The 17,578-nt window shown below is 37.9% G+C and overlaps 1 protein-coding gene across 1 annotated transcript in view; it reads right to left on the bottom strand.

The window, feature by feature from the left end:
* Positions 1–17,353, bottom strand: part of LOC114354919 (disintegrin and metalloproteinase domain-containing protein mind-meld) — a 445,529-nt gene extending 428,176 nt beyond the window's left edge. Inside the window, exon 1 of the mRNA XM_028307519.1 lies at positions 17,323–17,353. The gene's annotated coding sequence lies outside the window, so the exon portion shown is untranslated. The remainder of the gene's footprint in view (positions 1–17,322) is intronic.
* Between the last annotated feature and the right edge of the window lie 225 nt (positions 17,354–17,578).

Here is a 17,578-nt window from a genome sequence, read left to right as displayed (position 1 = left end):
GCCTATAATCCTGCATCGCGGTATCAAAATTTCTAGATACCGCTAGAGAGAGTAGAGGTGGGCGCCGATATACAATTGGCCGGCGGCGGCGCGCCGACTTTTTGACCTCGGCGGCGGCGGCGTCGGCGGCGTGACCTTGTTTGACCTTTGTTCATTAGGTTTTTTTTTAAATCTGCTTTTTTAGTATCTGTCATTAAGACTAATCAGGTGATTTGCAGTTGGTTGGGGTTTGAGCCACTAGAGCAGTGGTAAACCCTAGTAAATTAGCTCTCTTGATCATAGATACTTTGATATTTGGATAGCGGGTTTGGCTGACATCAGGTTCTCGTGTATTTCCCAAAGGCGAGCGTACCAGTGTGCCGATAAAAGTACCCTTAACATGTATTTTGAGCTCTTTGGAGGCACATAGTTAATGTTGGATTAGCTGACTGTCGGTGGAATATTATATTCAGTTCTGTTTTATTTATATTTATGGTCTTTCCATGTCATCCTACGGTCCAGGATTTTAATGCAGGTTGACTGCAGCAATGTGTCGAGGTCTAGATTGGCCGGAGGATAAGTTTCACATCTTAAATGATAATATGGTGAGACTTCGGGGCTTGATTACATGCGCCACTTGGTCAGTCATCATTAGAATCCATCAGGAGGTAGTAGAAGTGTGCTAGAAGGTACTTTTTAATTTCATAGAATAGTCCTATATGATAAACCCAGCTGAAGCCGCAGCGAAAGCAGACGTACAGGATTCTTTCTTTTCCAAACATTGTACTGATTATGGTTGGTATGGTTTCTGCCAAAGTTTATGTTCGGGTTTACTATATTACATGGGTCATACTTAGGCAAGGGAATAATCGAGCAAGAATGATCCTTTTCCATAATTTTAACAATACAAATGTCAGATTAATTGAGCGATAAGAGAATTCGTTAGGCGACTTGCCAGCCTTATGGATCATTTCCAAAGTTAAGAGACTTGCGAGGTTCTCATTCAGTGTGGTCATTGTCAAGACCATGGACTTCATGGTGATCAGATCAAATGCAAGTGCTTTACGAGGGTCCATTTTGGCTATTTCTTTAGCTAAGCCATCTCTCTTAGCGTTAGTTCTTTCGTTTCAGCCGAAAGACGTCCTGCGCCGCTCGCATCCAGGCACTTTCTGCGACCGTCCCCAAATCGTCGGTCCATCGAGTGGAGGCCTGCCCACGCTACGTCTTCCGGCTCGTAGTCACCACTCAAGAACTTTACTGCCCGAGCGACCATCAGCTCTACGAGATATGTGCCCCGCCCACTGCCACTTGAGCTATTCTGTGGGCTATGTCAGTCACTTTGTCCTCCTGCGTCTTTCGCCCTCAATTAGCGTAGTAGGAATCAATCTTCTACTTTGAACTTGAGGAGGGTAAGCGGAAACATGGCGGTCAACTCCTCAGATTACAAAAGCACAAAAATGACCAGAAGCAGCATACGAAAAGATGCAAAATGGGCCCTCTCAAATCACAATGGGAAGGTTTGGCAGCACAGCACCTAGAATGGCGGGAGATTGTGTTGTGTAGAGGCGAGTCTGCGAATTTAAAGAGCAGCGCACAAGTAACTGAACTCGACGCAAAACGCGATGATGTAAATCCCGTCCATCTGCCGCCATTCAGTGATAATTATGTTGGCGGCGGGTACTCTTAATGTGCGAGGAGTTTGCCGCGAAGATGGGCTATGTAAGCCATCTTCGGGCGCACCAGCGCCGCTAAGATAGCTAAGTCACCATGACCGAAATCGGTCGGATGAATCATCGTCATCAGTAGGAATCAAAGGCAGGCATAGCTGCAAGTCTCGGATCAAGTCCAATGCTTGATCTTATTTTTTTGATTGAATTATGGATTTTTTGGATTATCCGTGTCAATGGGTTTAAATAAACCGGTTGGTCATGTAGCAAAGGTCTGAGATTTTTCTTGTCAGTTCACACTCATGTATTACCGGACCTTATAAGCGGAGAACACTTTGAGGGAGGTACTTTGTTGCCTTCCAGAGGTTGTGGTTTNTCACCCTTACCCTACGTGCCTAATTGAGTCTGTCACGCCATTCCAATTACAAAACTTTGATAGGTATTTGCTCATTGGCATAGGGATTCTTACAAAGTAAGCCCCAGTAATGTGTCGTCTCAGATATTATGAAGGAGGCGATGTCATTTAGATGTCACAGCTAAGTCTTGAGAAAATTATTAATTTATTGGTGCCTGTAAATTGAAATTAGTTTCGATAATTAAGCGAAACAAATTATACTTCATTGTAGGTATTTCTATATAGTATTGATAGATGGGTTTTAAAGAAACCAATGTGGCCTTTGTAAAAGCTCAAGTCATAACTAATTATTATTCCAGTGTGAATATGAATTATTTATAATTATGAAAGTTCATAAGTTACAAGCAGTAAATGCCATTTGTAAACTCTTAAAGCGTCTCCCCTAAACTACTGTCCAATATAAATTTGTATTATAACCAAATTGAAGTACTTTATCAAAATCTCCTAAAAGTAACAAAATACGCATTATTTTAACCTCAAACTGCAACACCAAAACGTCAAGTCCACGTGACAGTGTGTATAATTTGTAACATTTGCTTACCCACGCTCCGTTAATTAAGCAATTCATCAAAAACCAACCGCTGAACCATTGTAAGTTTCTGAATATACTGCGACCGCCCGCCCAGTATAAGCTGACCTCCCGCCCCACTGAATCTATACAAAACCACTACCAACCGCGAGGGAGGTAAGCCCAGGCGGGGTCAAGTTATACTGGTTGTGAAACCATTCCGTGTGTAAGCTTTCTTGATGTATTTTTGGTTCACCATCTGGTTAAAGTTAATTGAGTCGTGTAAGGCACGTTGTCGTAATTTATATGACTTCTCAATACAGCTTGGATCTTTTCGTGAACGGCTTTTATCCTTTTTGGACGTGTTTTGTGAATATTCTGGTCGTATTTTGGGGTTTATTGAAAGCCTTATTTGTCTGAATATTTATCCTCTCATGTTTCTACATTTATGAAGAAAGGAAAAAGAATTATCTAGTTACCTCGGTGCATTTTAGTTCACCAACCAAACCACCATAGTGGAGTTTTTTTTCCAACAAATTATGCATTTTCATCAAAATTACTTAGGCTGGGTTGCGCCATCTTACTTTAACAAACTTTAAATACTGTCAAATTCCATACAACAAGACCGGTTATCGCTATAGCTACTGTTGACGTTAGGTGGTGCAACTCAGCCTTATTAGTCGTGTAACCACAAAACATAGGTGAGCACCATATTACTATGTTTACACTAATTATAATACCCCGTTCCCCAATACCTCCCCCTAAACACACCGCAGTGGGGCGCAAATTATCGCATATTAATTACACTCGAAAAATACTTTGTCCCGCAAATTGCTGGATGAATGGCGAAAATTCCTCGTAATAACAGAATTTTTCGTTAACACATGCCGCCATTGTCGGGGCTGAATAGGCGATTCTGTGACAGTTTCAAAATGTTTAAGTGAAGTTGTTGAAGTTGATGGTCGGGAAGTGACTGGGCTAGTTGTCGACGTTTTCTTTAAGGAAATTTTCTTGTTAAATTGTCGGAACACAAATAAAACTAACATTAATTAATCATGGCTTTTGCACATGCCTTTGTGGGTGTTCATTTTGGTTCAAAGTGACAATATTACAAGAATAAATCGTTTTGAAAATGATCTAAATATGAAACTCAATACCAAAAAGACACAGAAAACTAAAAATGACTGATGCCTATTTTTAGATAGTTTATCTGAAGGAAAGTTTTATTAAAATTATCTAATATCAATTACTACCACACTCCTTTTCTTTAGAACTCAAATATAAACCTTATCACAGGACCTCAAGCTACAAAATCAAAGTTTGTCAATAAGCATCTATCTCGGCAAACAAGACAACGATGCCTTAATAGCTAAAAGTTCATAGGAGCACCTGTTCCAAAGGGATTTACAACTAATTTATGTAAAGTGAGTCTGGAGTTACAGCCGAGAACAGTTTATGGCAACACAGTTTGATTAAAGAGAACTGTAATTAGTATAGTTGGGAATAAATTAAGTTTCAACTTGGAACAAGCTATCGAGATGGAATGAACACTAGCTCAGACGGATTTTGGATGACTGATTAATAATAATGCTCAGTTTAGTATACAGTCGACAGAACATAAGACTATACAACATATTCAGCCATTTAATTACAACTACTTAAGATCCCAATCCTTGCTGTTCCATCATTTGTATGATATTAGATATATTTTTATGCATAACAAGGCAGGTATTTGACCACAATCGCACATGATGTTAAGTAGGATGCGCAGTCTAAGATGGTACACATCTGCCCTGTAAGTGCCTATTCACTCTCATCTTGAAAAGGCACGGATATTGATAAAAATGCATCATTAGAAAAATATCTGTAAGGTCATGCCTTTGCCTCATAGCTGACGTTAGTGTGGCATCGAAAATAAACAGGTTGTTTCTATACAATTTGATAGATGTTACGTCAGGTATGTGCCGAATTCTCGCCACGTCGCGCTCAAGTCGCCATCTGTCTGCAAGACTAGATCCTATGGTTTGAGACCAGAGTTTTAAGCACTGGCTCCATTTATTGTCCCTAAACACTGGGTTAAAGTTATACTGAGTCTTGTAAAAGCACTTCTAAAAGCCTTTTTGAAGAAAATAGATGATTTTTATGAGTTTTAGAGAGTTTCTCGTATTTCAATTGAAATGCTTGACTGGAACAAAAGGTGTTCTATCCATTTACGAGTGTTCATTGAAAATGGGACTTAAGTATGGTGATAATCAGCTCCAGAAGGTGATTTACTCAGCAACTCGCATCTGAACTGATGTAAATTTCCATAACTTTCCAATCTCAGTTTTATGGTTCACAAACTAACGCTCGTCTGGCAGGATTACCACGTATTATTTTATACTCAAAGTTTTGAGTATGGCCGTAAATTTAAAGCATGTCATCGTGGTTACGTCGTCGTCGATACACCAGGTGACGTATAATGCTGGTTCAAGCAACAACGGTTAACTATTTTAATCGTTGTCAGCTTGAACTTAATCCATGAAATACCATAATAATTATGCCGAAGTAACTATCTGTCTGCCTTCTTTATACGAGTACGTCTAAACCACTGAAGCCATCTATGTGAATTTTATTTAGAGATAGGCCATACTTTGGTAAGGACAAAGGCTTATTTTCAAAAATATTAACATGGTCGCCGATCATCAAACTGACTCGCATGCTTTGCCCACTTTTTTCTAAACAAACGTGACGTCACGAGACTTTCACAACCGTTCCCTTGAACGTGGCATTAAGACGGCGATACAAAACTGTCATTGTGTATATTATTATGCTAACTAGCACGCCTGTATCTGGCAAACTTAAGCAAGTAGATCGCTCAGCATTTGATTTTCAATTTTTCATTTGGAGATTTTAATAGAGGCATACACAAGGACGATAATTGCTAGGAAGTGAATCCACTTGAGGATTTGTTACTTGCACAGTTGCACGTGTTAAAGCTAACTGGCATGCAAGTATCTGGCAAGCGAATAGGTACATCGTAACTTTGATTTAATTTTTTCATTTGGAAATACAATACAACGTCGAAAATTGCTTGCAATTTAATCCACTTGAGGATTTGTTACTTGCACATGCCGATACTAAGTATACAAGCTACTTTTCCGTTTTACTGGCATGTACATTCCCGCCTTTACAGAGCGAACATTGTATTTGCCGGGCCATCAGCCATCAAAACGACCGGCATTTGTTATTCCGCCATGTCGTTTAATAAACGCATTTTTCCCATTGCGAGACGATGTCGTTTGCATGTCGTTGCACCCGAGCAAACGTAGCCTACGGTACGTGACGTTCCCGTAATCGATTCTGTTGCGAGACGCGTGAAATGCGAAAAGAAATTATTTTAGCAGGGTTCAAAGATCTGTACTTCGAATTTGACGAAAAAATGTGGACGAGAAAGGCTAAAGCTAAAAGTAAGGGCCTGTCAGCAGTTTCTAAAGCATAATGTAATATTGAGCCTTAACGGTTGTTATCACCTTTTCTCAAAATGAATTTTACAAAAACATGTTTTATTTTTTTCTTTTCAATAAAATGCTGTCTGGACAAAGGCCTCCTCCAAGGTTTTCCACAATGCACGGTCCTGCGCTGCCCGCATCCAGGCTCTTCCCGCGACCTTTACCAGATCGTCGGTCCACCTAGTAGGAGGCCTGCCCACGCTACGTCTTCCAGCCCGTGGTCGCCACTCGAGAACTTTTCTGCCCCAACGGCCATCGTCTCTACGAGCTATTATGTGCTGAAAATGTTGCACATTTCCTAAAATCGCTCAATTTAGTTATTTATCTTTTAGAGCTTTATTTATGTTACGGGAGTAATGCCAGTTCAAACTACGAGTATACCCTGGGACTGACTTAATCTTTACTAAGTGTTAACAGAAGTCTAGAGGCTACCTACAGACAGACAGACAGTTGCTACAGTGATTGATTTCTTACGGTCGTATTCAAAAACGATTCTTTCTTAAGTGAAGCAGCAAATCGAATTCACAGCGTTGAATAAAGCTCTATGATCTGATGTGTGTCCATGTGTCACCCTGTGCATCCACGCGCACTATGAGACCTCATAGTAATGTTTGTGAATACTGGCGTAAGTCCAGAGGTGTCATTTTTTTAAATTAAAAAATCATTAGCATATTTATAACTAAAACTGAACAATAATCTTTCACAATTCATGCTTAAACTCTGAAATAGTGTTAGGAAAATCGTGGGCAGCACCAACCTCATTGCACTATAATTATTTGCGAATCCAAATTCGCCAGAATACTTAGTTCGTCCTCCACAATTTATGTCCCCGTACGTCAAAATACAGCAGAGGGAGGGTCGTCACGCCTGCTTGCCTCGCACGCTCCGCGGCGCGGCTCGTACGTGAATGTATTTAGACGAATTTATTACACTGCATAAGTAACTCTAATTATACAGCCGTTGGGCAGATTTTGTTTTGTTTCAGGAAGGAAAATTTGAAAGCCTTTGTTTACGTTACAATTCGTTTTTATCGTGGAAAGGGGGCAAATAGCGGAAAATGGCACGGCGTGTGTCAGACAAAACAGATTCTTTTAGCTTATGAAATAGGATTAATGTCGAACTCAATTATTGTTACAATTCAAAAAACGCGTAAGACGGTCTATAAATTCTCAAAAACAAAGTGGCTAGTGTAGTCCAGTCAATGAATGCTTTAACGACGGTGTAGAGAGAAATCCGTGGAACATAATTTCTGACCTCGGGACTTTATTTAGACTAGTTAGGAGGTGAACATAGCAAAAGTCCCCGCCCTTAGCCCTTGAGCCGCCGGGGAGAGGGGGGTTTAAAGGTACTACTTTTCGGTTTTTCTCTTAATCCTCGGAAACAATGCGTCCTAGTGACATGACTACTATGAACCAAAAAAAGCTTATTCAATTTGCTACAGGTGAGACAGTCGAGTTTTTCTATATCTTTTATAGTTTTCACGGCATCCGCTCTAGAAGGTCTGTAATTTTGGAAATTTTATTTTTGTCTTACATGTTCCCATCAATAGAAAATCGACTAAATCAACATTAAGCAAATATTTTAGACATGCGGGAGCACGTTAAGCCTAGTTCCAGGGAGGGGACTGCACCGTGCGTATATTTAGACGACCCAATTGGAGCCACTTTTGACTCCTCATCACTGAAAAACTACTGTGCATTAACACTTCAAATTTGGCTCATGTGTTGAGACTTGCAAGATAAACATCAGCTTCAAATTTCATAAATATACCTCAAACGGTTATTTAGGTATTGACGTTCAAAAATCGACATTTAGAATACTAAAATCTATCTAAAAATGTAAAATGTTAAAATTTACTGGTTTTTTATTTGTTCCTTTGTATTTACACATCTACCTATCTATATGCCAAATTTGAACCTTCAAGGTCATCTGGAAGTTGTTAGAATTTGGTCTATAGGTCAGATATGTAGATTTTTGGACGTCGATACCTAAAGAACCGTTTGAGGTATATTTATGAAATTTGAAGCTGATGTTTATCTTGCAAGTCTCAACACATGAGCCAAATTTGAAGTGTTAATGCACAGTAGTTTTTGAGTGATGTGGAGTCAAAAGTGGCTCCAATTGATTCGTCTAAATATACGCACAGTGCAGTCCTCTCCCTGGAACTAGGCTTAACATGCTTCCCCATGTCTAAAATATTTGCTCAATGTTGATTTAGTCGATTTTCTCTTGATGGGAACATGTAAGACAAAAATAAAATTTCCAATATTACAGACCTTCTAGAACAGATGCCGCAAAAACTATACAAGATATAGAAAAACTTGACTATCTCACCTGTAGCAAATTGAATAAGCTTTTTTTGGTTCATAGTAGTCATGTCACTAGGACGCATAGTTTATAGGATTAAGCGAAAAACCGAAAAGTGGTACCTTTAAACCCCCCTCACCCCGCCGGCTCAAGGGCTAAGGGCGGGGACTTTTGCTATGTTCACCTCCTAACTAGTCTAAATAAAGTCCCGAAGTCAAAAATTGTGTTCCACGGATTTCCATCTATAATGCTTTATTGACTGGACTAGTGGTAGAAGAAGGCACTTTAGAGTTTATATCCTAGTAGTTTTTTATTTTATTTTTTAGTTTAAACTGATCAGTGACATGATTAAGAGTGTAAAAAGTCATACAATGAAGACAATCACCTAGATTCTAAAGAAGCAAAGCTTGTACTCCAAAAGCAAAATGCACATGCTCGTTACATTTAATTTGTCTCCAGTAGGATAAAAACCTGCAACCTACGTACCATAATATTTTAGCAAGTAAACCGCTAGGCCAGGCGGCCGTCATTGTTAAATTATTTCTGGTGTTATTACAAGTTTTCAACTCCCGTTTAATTTTTAATAAGCCCCCTCGATTTTAATTTAACATGTCTCAAGCAGATCGGCCTCTGATATGTCATTCGCCATTTGCATTTCGCTCGCCATATGTAAATTGGAGGCGTCATACAGATGACACGCGGCATCGAGTGACGGACGCTTAATCGAGTGCTGTCGAATCGAGTGATTCCGATCATTCGATTGGCAGGTGCAACTCAGGTATCCTGGACAAGAGTGGTCATGGGCGAAAATACTTTATGGTAATTTTTCCGAGCCCATTCTTCTGGAAAAATGCAATTTTTTAGTCTAGTGTTTTGCATATTTTATGTGTTCAGTCAAGAAGATATATATAGCAAATTAAAATAAATAGCAGAGTAATAAGTAAATGTTGTTGCAAAAGTCCTAAGATTAGTCTTTTACTTTTGCTAATAGACAAGAAAAGCGATTTTCTACATCCCAGTGTAATTTTAACCCTATCTCATCAACCATCGGGCAATTTAAAGTTTACATAGCCCACTAAATACATTAAACATCATATTTTATTATGATAACGAAAAGTACACTCAGTTGCTTAAAAATAGCAAGTTCAAAGCACAAAGCTCAACCGAAAGCTCAGCCGCACGCGATAAATATGCTAGTATTGTAACATCCGCACTTACGGCCCCATGCATAACTTATCTGTTTAGGGCTCATCCACAACCGCAACAAATGTAACAAAAGTCGAAATCTGTAACATTTAAAATTACGTCTTATTTGTTTTTCTATGAAGCAAATCTTTCAAAGTCACAGTTTTTATTCAGTTCTTAGACCATTTCCAGGTCACTTATACACGTTCCAAACAGCTTGCCCTATAACCACTCCTATAACCAGGACAACATATGGGCTGGTGCTGAAAAGTGGCGGAAGAAACTCACTCATTTTTTCTGCAAGTATCTTTGTATTTTTTTTACATTTTTTTCTCATCTGCAGAAAAGGAGCTGTGTAGTCTTGATAATAAGTCGTCACAGCTTACAAAAACATTAATCAAAAGTATCTCAGTATCTCCACTAATCAAAAGATTCACAACCACCGGACCTGCAATTGCCCGCATCCAGACCACAACTCGGTACACCGAGCCTTGCCCACATTACATCTCTCAGTCCATGTTGTTATTTGATAATGCATTTGCATGAAATCAGTAGATACTCGACTTTTAAGAATATGTGAAATATTAATTTGTGAAAAGCTTTTAAATTTCGTAACCATATAATGTTGTTAATTCATTAACTTCATATTTATTTTCCGCTCGGATGATATTCCATTTCAATACTTAATTAATTCGAACGTTCTTAATTATTGCGAAAATACAGAGCACGTATGTAATTGATACCTGCTCGTTCATTGTGTTTTATAAAAATAATAATTCATTAATCATCAATCTTGTTAATACTCGTATATTGTTTCGGTAATTAAATATCTGTTATTTTATTTATATGATTACGCAAAATCATGACTAAATAAAAGATTTGTGCTGGAAGCAAGCTACTAATAAAGCCTTGATCACACGTACCGAGTAAACGGGCGAGACAGTAAAATGTTTACTAGGCCGAGAGAGTTGGGTGAGTTGTGGGAGCTGACTCGCCAAAAAACTCGACCGAGCGCACTTGGCGTAATGTTCATACACTGTCTCGGCTGGTTGCTCGGTACGTGTGATCAAGGCATAACCCCTACCTATTCGGAGTGATTTAAAGAGCTCAAAATAATGGCTACTTACGTCTTTTTGTTTGCATCTCTGGCATTTGGGTCTTTAAGGGGATTTTTCAATCACGCTAGTGTTTAGCCTGGCAAGCAAAATACCAGGTAACCAAGAAGGTCAAGTATTAGTAAGATTTCCAGCACCTGAGTAATCAAGAGTTAATATTTTTTTTTATCCACAATCAAGGAAGCTCTTGGCCTGTATCTCACCTGATGGTATCGGAGTGATGATCAGGCCGAAGGTGGAAGCGAGCTTCACTCGGAATCCTTAACCTTAACCACGGAAGAACTGGGTACCTTACTTCCAACTGCCGGAACACAACAATGATGTTAACATTGTTGTTATAGCGACAGACTTAGGTATTAGGTATGGTGGTAGCTAGCCAGGCGGACTTAGAACAAGCCCTGCCACCAATCAATTCCTAAGTAATTATTAGGAAGAAATAGCATACAGTCAAGCTTGTGATTGGTCATAATATTGTAGGTATAACGAATCAAAAGCTTGAATCTATGAAATTGAACATAGTTGTGAGTTTCGTTCAGTCATTGTTTCGGCGTTAAATCTCCCTCCACAGCAACTAATTTTTGTTTTACTATTACCGTGTGCCCGTCAATATGTCTGCGCCCTAACAGCACACAAAGGCGTGCAGAGGGCACGGCCCTTGACCACTTTGTGTCAAGCTGAAAGCTTTGAGAGTTGCATCGAATGCATAGCCGCTTTGTTACGGGCCAGTTTATCGGGTCTTAGCAGAACCCGGTTTTGGGCAAAATTGTTATTGTGTTACGCTTTGGGTGAAGAATAGCCGAAAATTGAAAGAGGCAGTGCGTTGCGTTTCGTACACAAAATGAATTATAAAAAACACTTTTGCGATCCCAAGCGTAAATTTTAAACTTTGATCCTACCATTCGGTCGTTTTAACTAGAAGATCCACTGTTAATTATTTGATTTGCAATGAACTCTAATGGAATTACAGTAATCTGAAATGAAATTCAAAATACCTATCAATGTTGATCAAAATCAAGGAAAGATTCTGTAGCATAAGATTAATAGTGGTTTGTTTGTTTGGCAGTCCGATGCCCAAACTATACTCACATTAAACCAATCACAGGCATAAATGTATTCCCGAGTATAGATTCATTATTAATTTCGTTTCTATACACAGGCCTATAAGCTCGCGAAAGCCGTGGGTCGCAAACGAAAACGAAATCATTACAATGTCATTAGATGTGATAAATATGTAGATTAAACCTCCCGTTTTAACTGTGACCTCTGCTCCCGTTAAAAATAAGATTGTTTACTTTCCGACTGAGCCGCAAAAAATCCGGCCACAAACTTTGAGTTGAAGATTGTGGCGAAAAGTTGAAATTATGCCGGCCTTAGTCCGGACCTTTGTAATTAATTTGTGTTTTGTGTTACTTTCACGATGGATTTATTCTCATTTTTAATGACACGATTTTTTCGAGTGAAAAACTTGACGACTCTCGGGTTTGGATGTTTTAATCTACGGTCTCTGTTCGGTGTGAAAGAGTTCTAATTTATTTATAAACCCAACAGTTCTTTAATATAATAAATGAAAGCTTTTAATACATGATGATTAAAACACCGGTAGTGTAAAATACTTCCCATGCTCTTAAAGAATTCCCTCAAAACCTCCTAATAAACTCAGGAGGTTATAAAAATCTTCAACTCCCTCAAGAAGCTTTGAAATTTCCTCAATTTTTCCACTTTACAAGGCCCCACAACAAACTAAAGAACTTGTGGTGTAACTTGGTCTGAAGTCACGCCGATGCCACACCTGGCTCCTATAACTACTGCGCTAAGTTTTAACCATGTTTACAGAAAAACTGGGGGCGTAGTTTGAGTTTACATCAAAAGTGACATTTAGGCTGAGTTGCACCACCTAACTTTGACCGTAACTTTGACGATAATCGGTGTTTTTTGTATGAAGTTTGACAGATTTTTGACGTTTGTCAAAGTTTAAGTAAGATGGTGCAAGCCAGCCTCAATGTATGACGAATTGTACAGCGTCCCTAGCGGAAACTTTCAAGAACTAAAATCTATCGATATCAAATGCGTTTGATGTAAACTCACACTACACCCCCTGCACTGTTTTATGTGTTAAACCGTCAGTCCAGTTGACTATATTGTGTTTTATCGTCCAAGGCTCGGTTGCACCATCTTAATTTAACTTTAAAAAACGTCAAAATCTGTCAAATTCTATATAAAAAGCACTGATATATATTTTCATGAATACGTATACGAACCCTATACGTGTCTCTAATAAATTCTTGTTCAAATCTGGATTTGATTCGAGGCAATTTGTAAAATAATGAGATAGGTACATGTGCTTCTTCCGAGAAATACGATCAGACTTATTTGTATTTGGTTGATGAAATTGAAATTTAATTAGACTGCGAAATCAAATTAATATTTGATTGCTATTGGTTTCGCATCAAATTGTTTAATCGACGTATGTTTAATATTTGAGTTTATTTGTGTAGTTATTAAACATTTAATGTCCTTATTAGCAATCATGAATCTGAATCTTAAGTAACATACACCTTAACTTTTTTAATGGAACTGGACCATAAAATTAAAGTAGTCTTACAGCTTAGCTTAGCGTAGCTTTTACATTTCTAAGGCTGAGTTGCATGATCTTACTTAAACATTAACAAAAGTAAAAAATCTGTCAAACTCCATACATATAATTAACTTTTAAAAAAAATAAAACCGACTTCAAATGCGTGAACACAAAAAAAAACTAAAAATTGCGTATAAAAAAGTTCATCCCCAATTTTCCACCCTTGGGGGTGAAATATTTTCTTCAAATTCGCATGAAACCACCCTTTTGATAATACCTATTCAACAAAAAAATAATCGTTCAAATTGATTTATAATCGGCGGAGATATTGCGTATAAAAAAGTTCATCCTCAATTTTCCACGCTTGGTGGTTGTTTTTTCTATTATTAAATTTAAATGGGACCACCCTTGAGGTATTACCTATACGCCGAAAAAAGATTTGTTCAAATCGGTTCATAATTGGCGGAGTTATCGCGTAACAAACATAGAAAAAAAAACATACGGGTCGAATTGAGAACCTCCTCCTTTTTTTTGAAGTCGGTTGAAAACACCGGTCATCGTTATGGTTACGTTTTAGATGGTGCAAGTCAGCCTTAGAAATGTAAAAGCTCTTTGGGCCTACTAGATGTAAACACTATGATGCGCCTCACCTCAACTGTTTGGCTACTAGTGTTCACTATGAGTTGAGATTAGAACTGTTCAATAACATGCTAGCACTAGCGTTAACTGTTAACGTATCAACAATTTGAAATGACAGAAACATTTTAAAGCGTCGTCATTTGCTCAGCAACCTTTCCCACGTCTCGTTCAGTTCGCTCTGACACCCGCCCTTTATTGGCGACGTATTGAAATGCTACATTGCATGCAAACGACTTCATTCTTTACATAATACAAATATACACAGTAATGATGGAGGATGTAGTGACTCGATGAGTCTTAATGTGACGTATACTTTATGTGCTTCGGGATATCGAAGTTAATAATACTCGATATGACAATATAGTAAGACGTGAATATTAGGTAGCGTGAGGGTCATGGCAAGAAGAGAAACAAAAGAACATCGATATTGGCGATGAAAAAAGAATATAGTTTTTCTTAGTGGCCAGGCAGCGTCCGAGTGCAAATAACGGCACTTTATGCACTGTACAATATCTAATATAAAATATATTGATTGATGTGCGATAAAACGAATGATTTTTTATTAAATAAAACATTCTGTGACCGCGGTGAAAAAAAAACCTAGGTACTGCCTTAAACATTGATTGTGCCCATGTTTTTGTCAAGAAATCGTGGAGATTGCGCCTGAATACAATCTGGAAAACGCGACTCTTTGACGCATAGAATTACTGAACGCCATTGTTATATTGTTTCGTTGGCGCGAAATGAATATTTTGTGATTGTGTGAAGAAAATGGTCGATTCGGCTGAGTTCACACAACTGTAGATGGAAAAATAGAGTAAGTACGAAAGTTACTGTTCGTACAAAATTATTTGTATGTGTAGTTATGCCAATTCGTATTTCTCAAAAGCATTCCAGCATTTTTAACGCTGTAAAGTTCTCAGCAACTTCTAAACACAATAAAAACTATACCGAGAAAGGAGAAAACTCAACTAAAACCGGAATCGTTACCGCTTCAAACAAGCTCAAACCGGTTCTAACTAGTTTCAAATCAAAACTGCGAGATAGCTTTGATGTGGCGACGGAATCCAGTTTCAAATGAATTGAGATTTAGGAATTATTTTGAGCAATGCGAAATCCTTTGTATAACTCCAAGGTATTCGGGAACTTGATATATCAGCTTTGAATGTGAGGCAGGAATGTGGCGTAGATTTGTAATGTGGATTCTGAATTCTGAATATGGCAAAAGCGAATAAATGTTGTTAGTCATTTGGAGTGGAGACCACACGCCTCGGTGAAAAGCCTCTTAGAAGCGATGACTCTAAAAATTGGCCCTATGGTTGGTAAAAACATCCGAGAGATTTTATTATTTTGATGATTTTCTTTTGATGCTTTGTTCACCTGTAAACTGCAATTGACTGAAGCGATGGTGATGAAGAAATTCAAATTATGTTTATTTTCTCATTCATGGTATGAAATTGAATCGATTTGTAGAGTTTTTGGTAGTCAATATAAGTTTTATGACTATGCAACAATAACGTGTAGTGCGTAGTGCATGCGACTCTTAAATAAATAATTATCATCATTAACATAAATACTATAATAACGCACGTCACATAAAAATTGAAAATGCTTCTATTCCCTACATTTTCTGCTTCAATTTGAGCTTCATAAGCTCGTGCCAATAAAAATTGTTTTGAAAAATTCACAAAGTTGGGGCATGATATTGCGTTGTGCGTGATGTCACACGAACACGCGTGCCGAGTCACGTGCGTGCGCCCTTAGGCCTATACCTTTAGCGGGTCACGATATAAGTATAGACGGCAAATCGACGTAAACTTTGCGGTTTTATGTAGTTGCAATAGAGTTCAGATTCCAACAAAAATGTATATTATTTTCTGACGTACTGTCGTCTGTATAATGATAAGAGTGCGAAATGGAGGACCCAAAATAGTGTTTTTTGTTTATTTAACTTATGGATGCTTCAAATGTGAGTGTACGTTGAATGTAGGTAACTAATACGTAACGTTTTGATAACTGATAAAATCTCGCTACAAAAAGTATTGTAGATGAAATTCAATTAAAAATTACTTAAAATTTAATACAGACTGTTAAATGTAAATTATCTAATTAATATGAATTTCATATCTGAAATAAACATTTGAATCTCGTCATCGTCACCTCTACGTGCTTTTGTTTTCTTTTGTAAAACTTCAGTAATTGTTTTTGGCAACTTTAAATAACGGTAACTTTAATCATTATAATGATTACTAAAAAAGCTACCCAATATAAAGTTCGACATCAATCCATAGACAACTCCCAGAATCCTGGCAAGGGCACTATACATCCTTCTTTATCACCGGCAGGGTAAAAATGGGGGGAAGGGGGAACGGGATATCCGGGAACCTAACGGGCGGGAAGTCGCCGTGTAACAGTCGCCACCCGGTTCTGCTCGCATTGTCCTTTGAATATGAGCTCATATTTCATGCAGATTTTTCGGGTTTTGTACCGAAAAATAGGTTTCAGGATCGGTGTTAGCAATTTTCAGGTGTTGGTGATTTTGAAAAAAGTTTCGGAGAGGAATTGAGGTACAGTCGAATGTCGTTAAGCAAAAAAGGGTTCAAATGACATATTTCCTGCAAAAATTAATAAGATTATCGAAGTTGTTCATAAAACAAGCACTGTATTAATCAGATGTAGAGTTGCTAGTTTCATTACTAACAAAAGATACTTGCTTGACATGCAAAGTGTACCTAATGCTTTATGCAATATTATTATGTGACGATAGCGGTTGTAATGAATTATGATGGTCAACTTATTCATGGGAAGTTAATAGAAAGATCAGGTTTCTAGTCCAAAAGTTTAATTTATTTTATTCTTCGAAACTCATTTTTCAATTTTTTTGTTTTCTTATTTTTCAAAATAGTATCGATACACCGGTAAACTTTATTCGATAAAATAATAAATAAATAAATAATAAATATCCTTGAACATTTTACACTGCGCCGCTAGCCCCAAACTAAGCAAAGCTTGTACTATAAAAAACATCCACTTATTGGGGACGATCAACAGAAGCCGCGCAGATTCCAATCGAAATGACATGTTTAAAACTAAGCGCCCCACTTGAGTGTCCCGATGCAATCCCGAGTCTCTGGTGCAAATGCGCGTTTGCTACATCTATTTATTTGAATTTGGAACGGTTCGAATAGGTTTCTGGTTTTACAGCAATGGCGGTTGGTGGAAAGTTGGAATGGCGTTTGAAATGAACGGCCATTTTTCTATTTCAACTTATTGTGATTTCAAATTGAAGCTTAGCAAAAATAAAATATCCTAACTAATAAAATTATGGCATTGATTTAGGCAGATTAAGCTGAGTGAAACTTTACATTTTACTATTGAATATTTGTTAATGAAAGACAGATGTCATGATAAACAGGGGTTAGTTTATTACTTCAGACTTACCGACTGGGCTTTCTTCATTCCAAAACGAATCGTCCAGTGTGTAATCGGCTTCTGAAACAAAAGAAGTTTCTTTTGTCAAAATATCCACATTTAACTTAGGACTTTAGTTCGGGTTCTCTTGCCAAGAAAAAGTGTTTACAAAAACAAAAACCGGTCCAACGCAAAAAAGAATAATTACTGGCCAGTGACTTGGCCACAAATAAATTACACGTCACGTTTTTTATCTGTGCAAAGGGGAAAGTTTGGTATCGTCTTT

Source organism: Ostrinia furnacalis, unplaced genomic scaffold (genome assembly GCF_004193835.3).
Source record: "Ostrinia furnacalis isolate ACB-3 unplaced genomic scaffold, ASM419383v2 OfSCF2274, whole genome shotgun sequence".
NCBI lineage: Eukaryota > Metazoa > Arthropoda > Insecta > Lepidoptera > Crambidae > Ostrinia > Ostrinia furnacalis.
The sequence above is the reverse complement of the archived record's forward strand: the minus strand, read 5'-3'. Positions and strand labels throughout refer to the sequence as shown.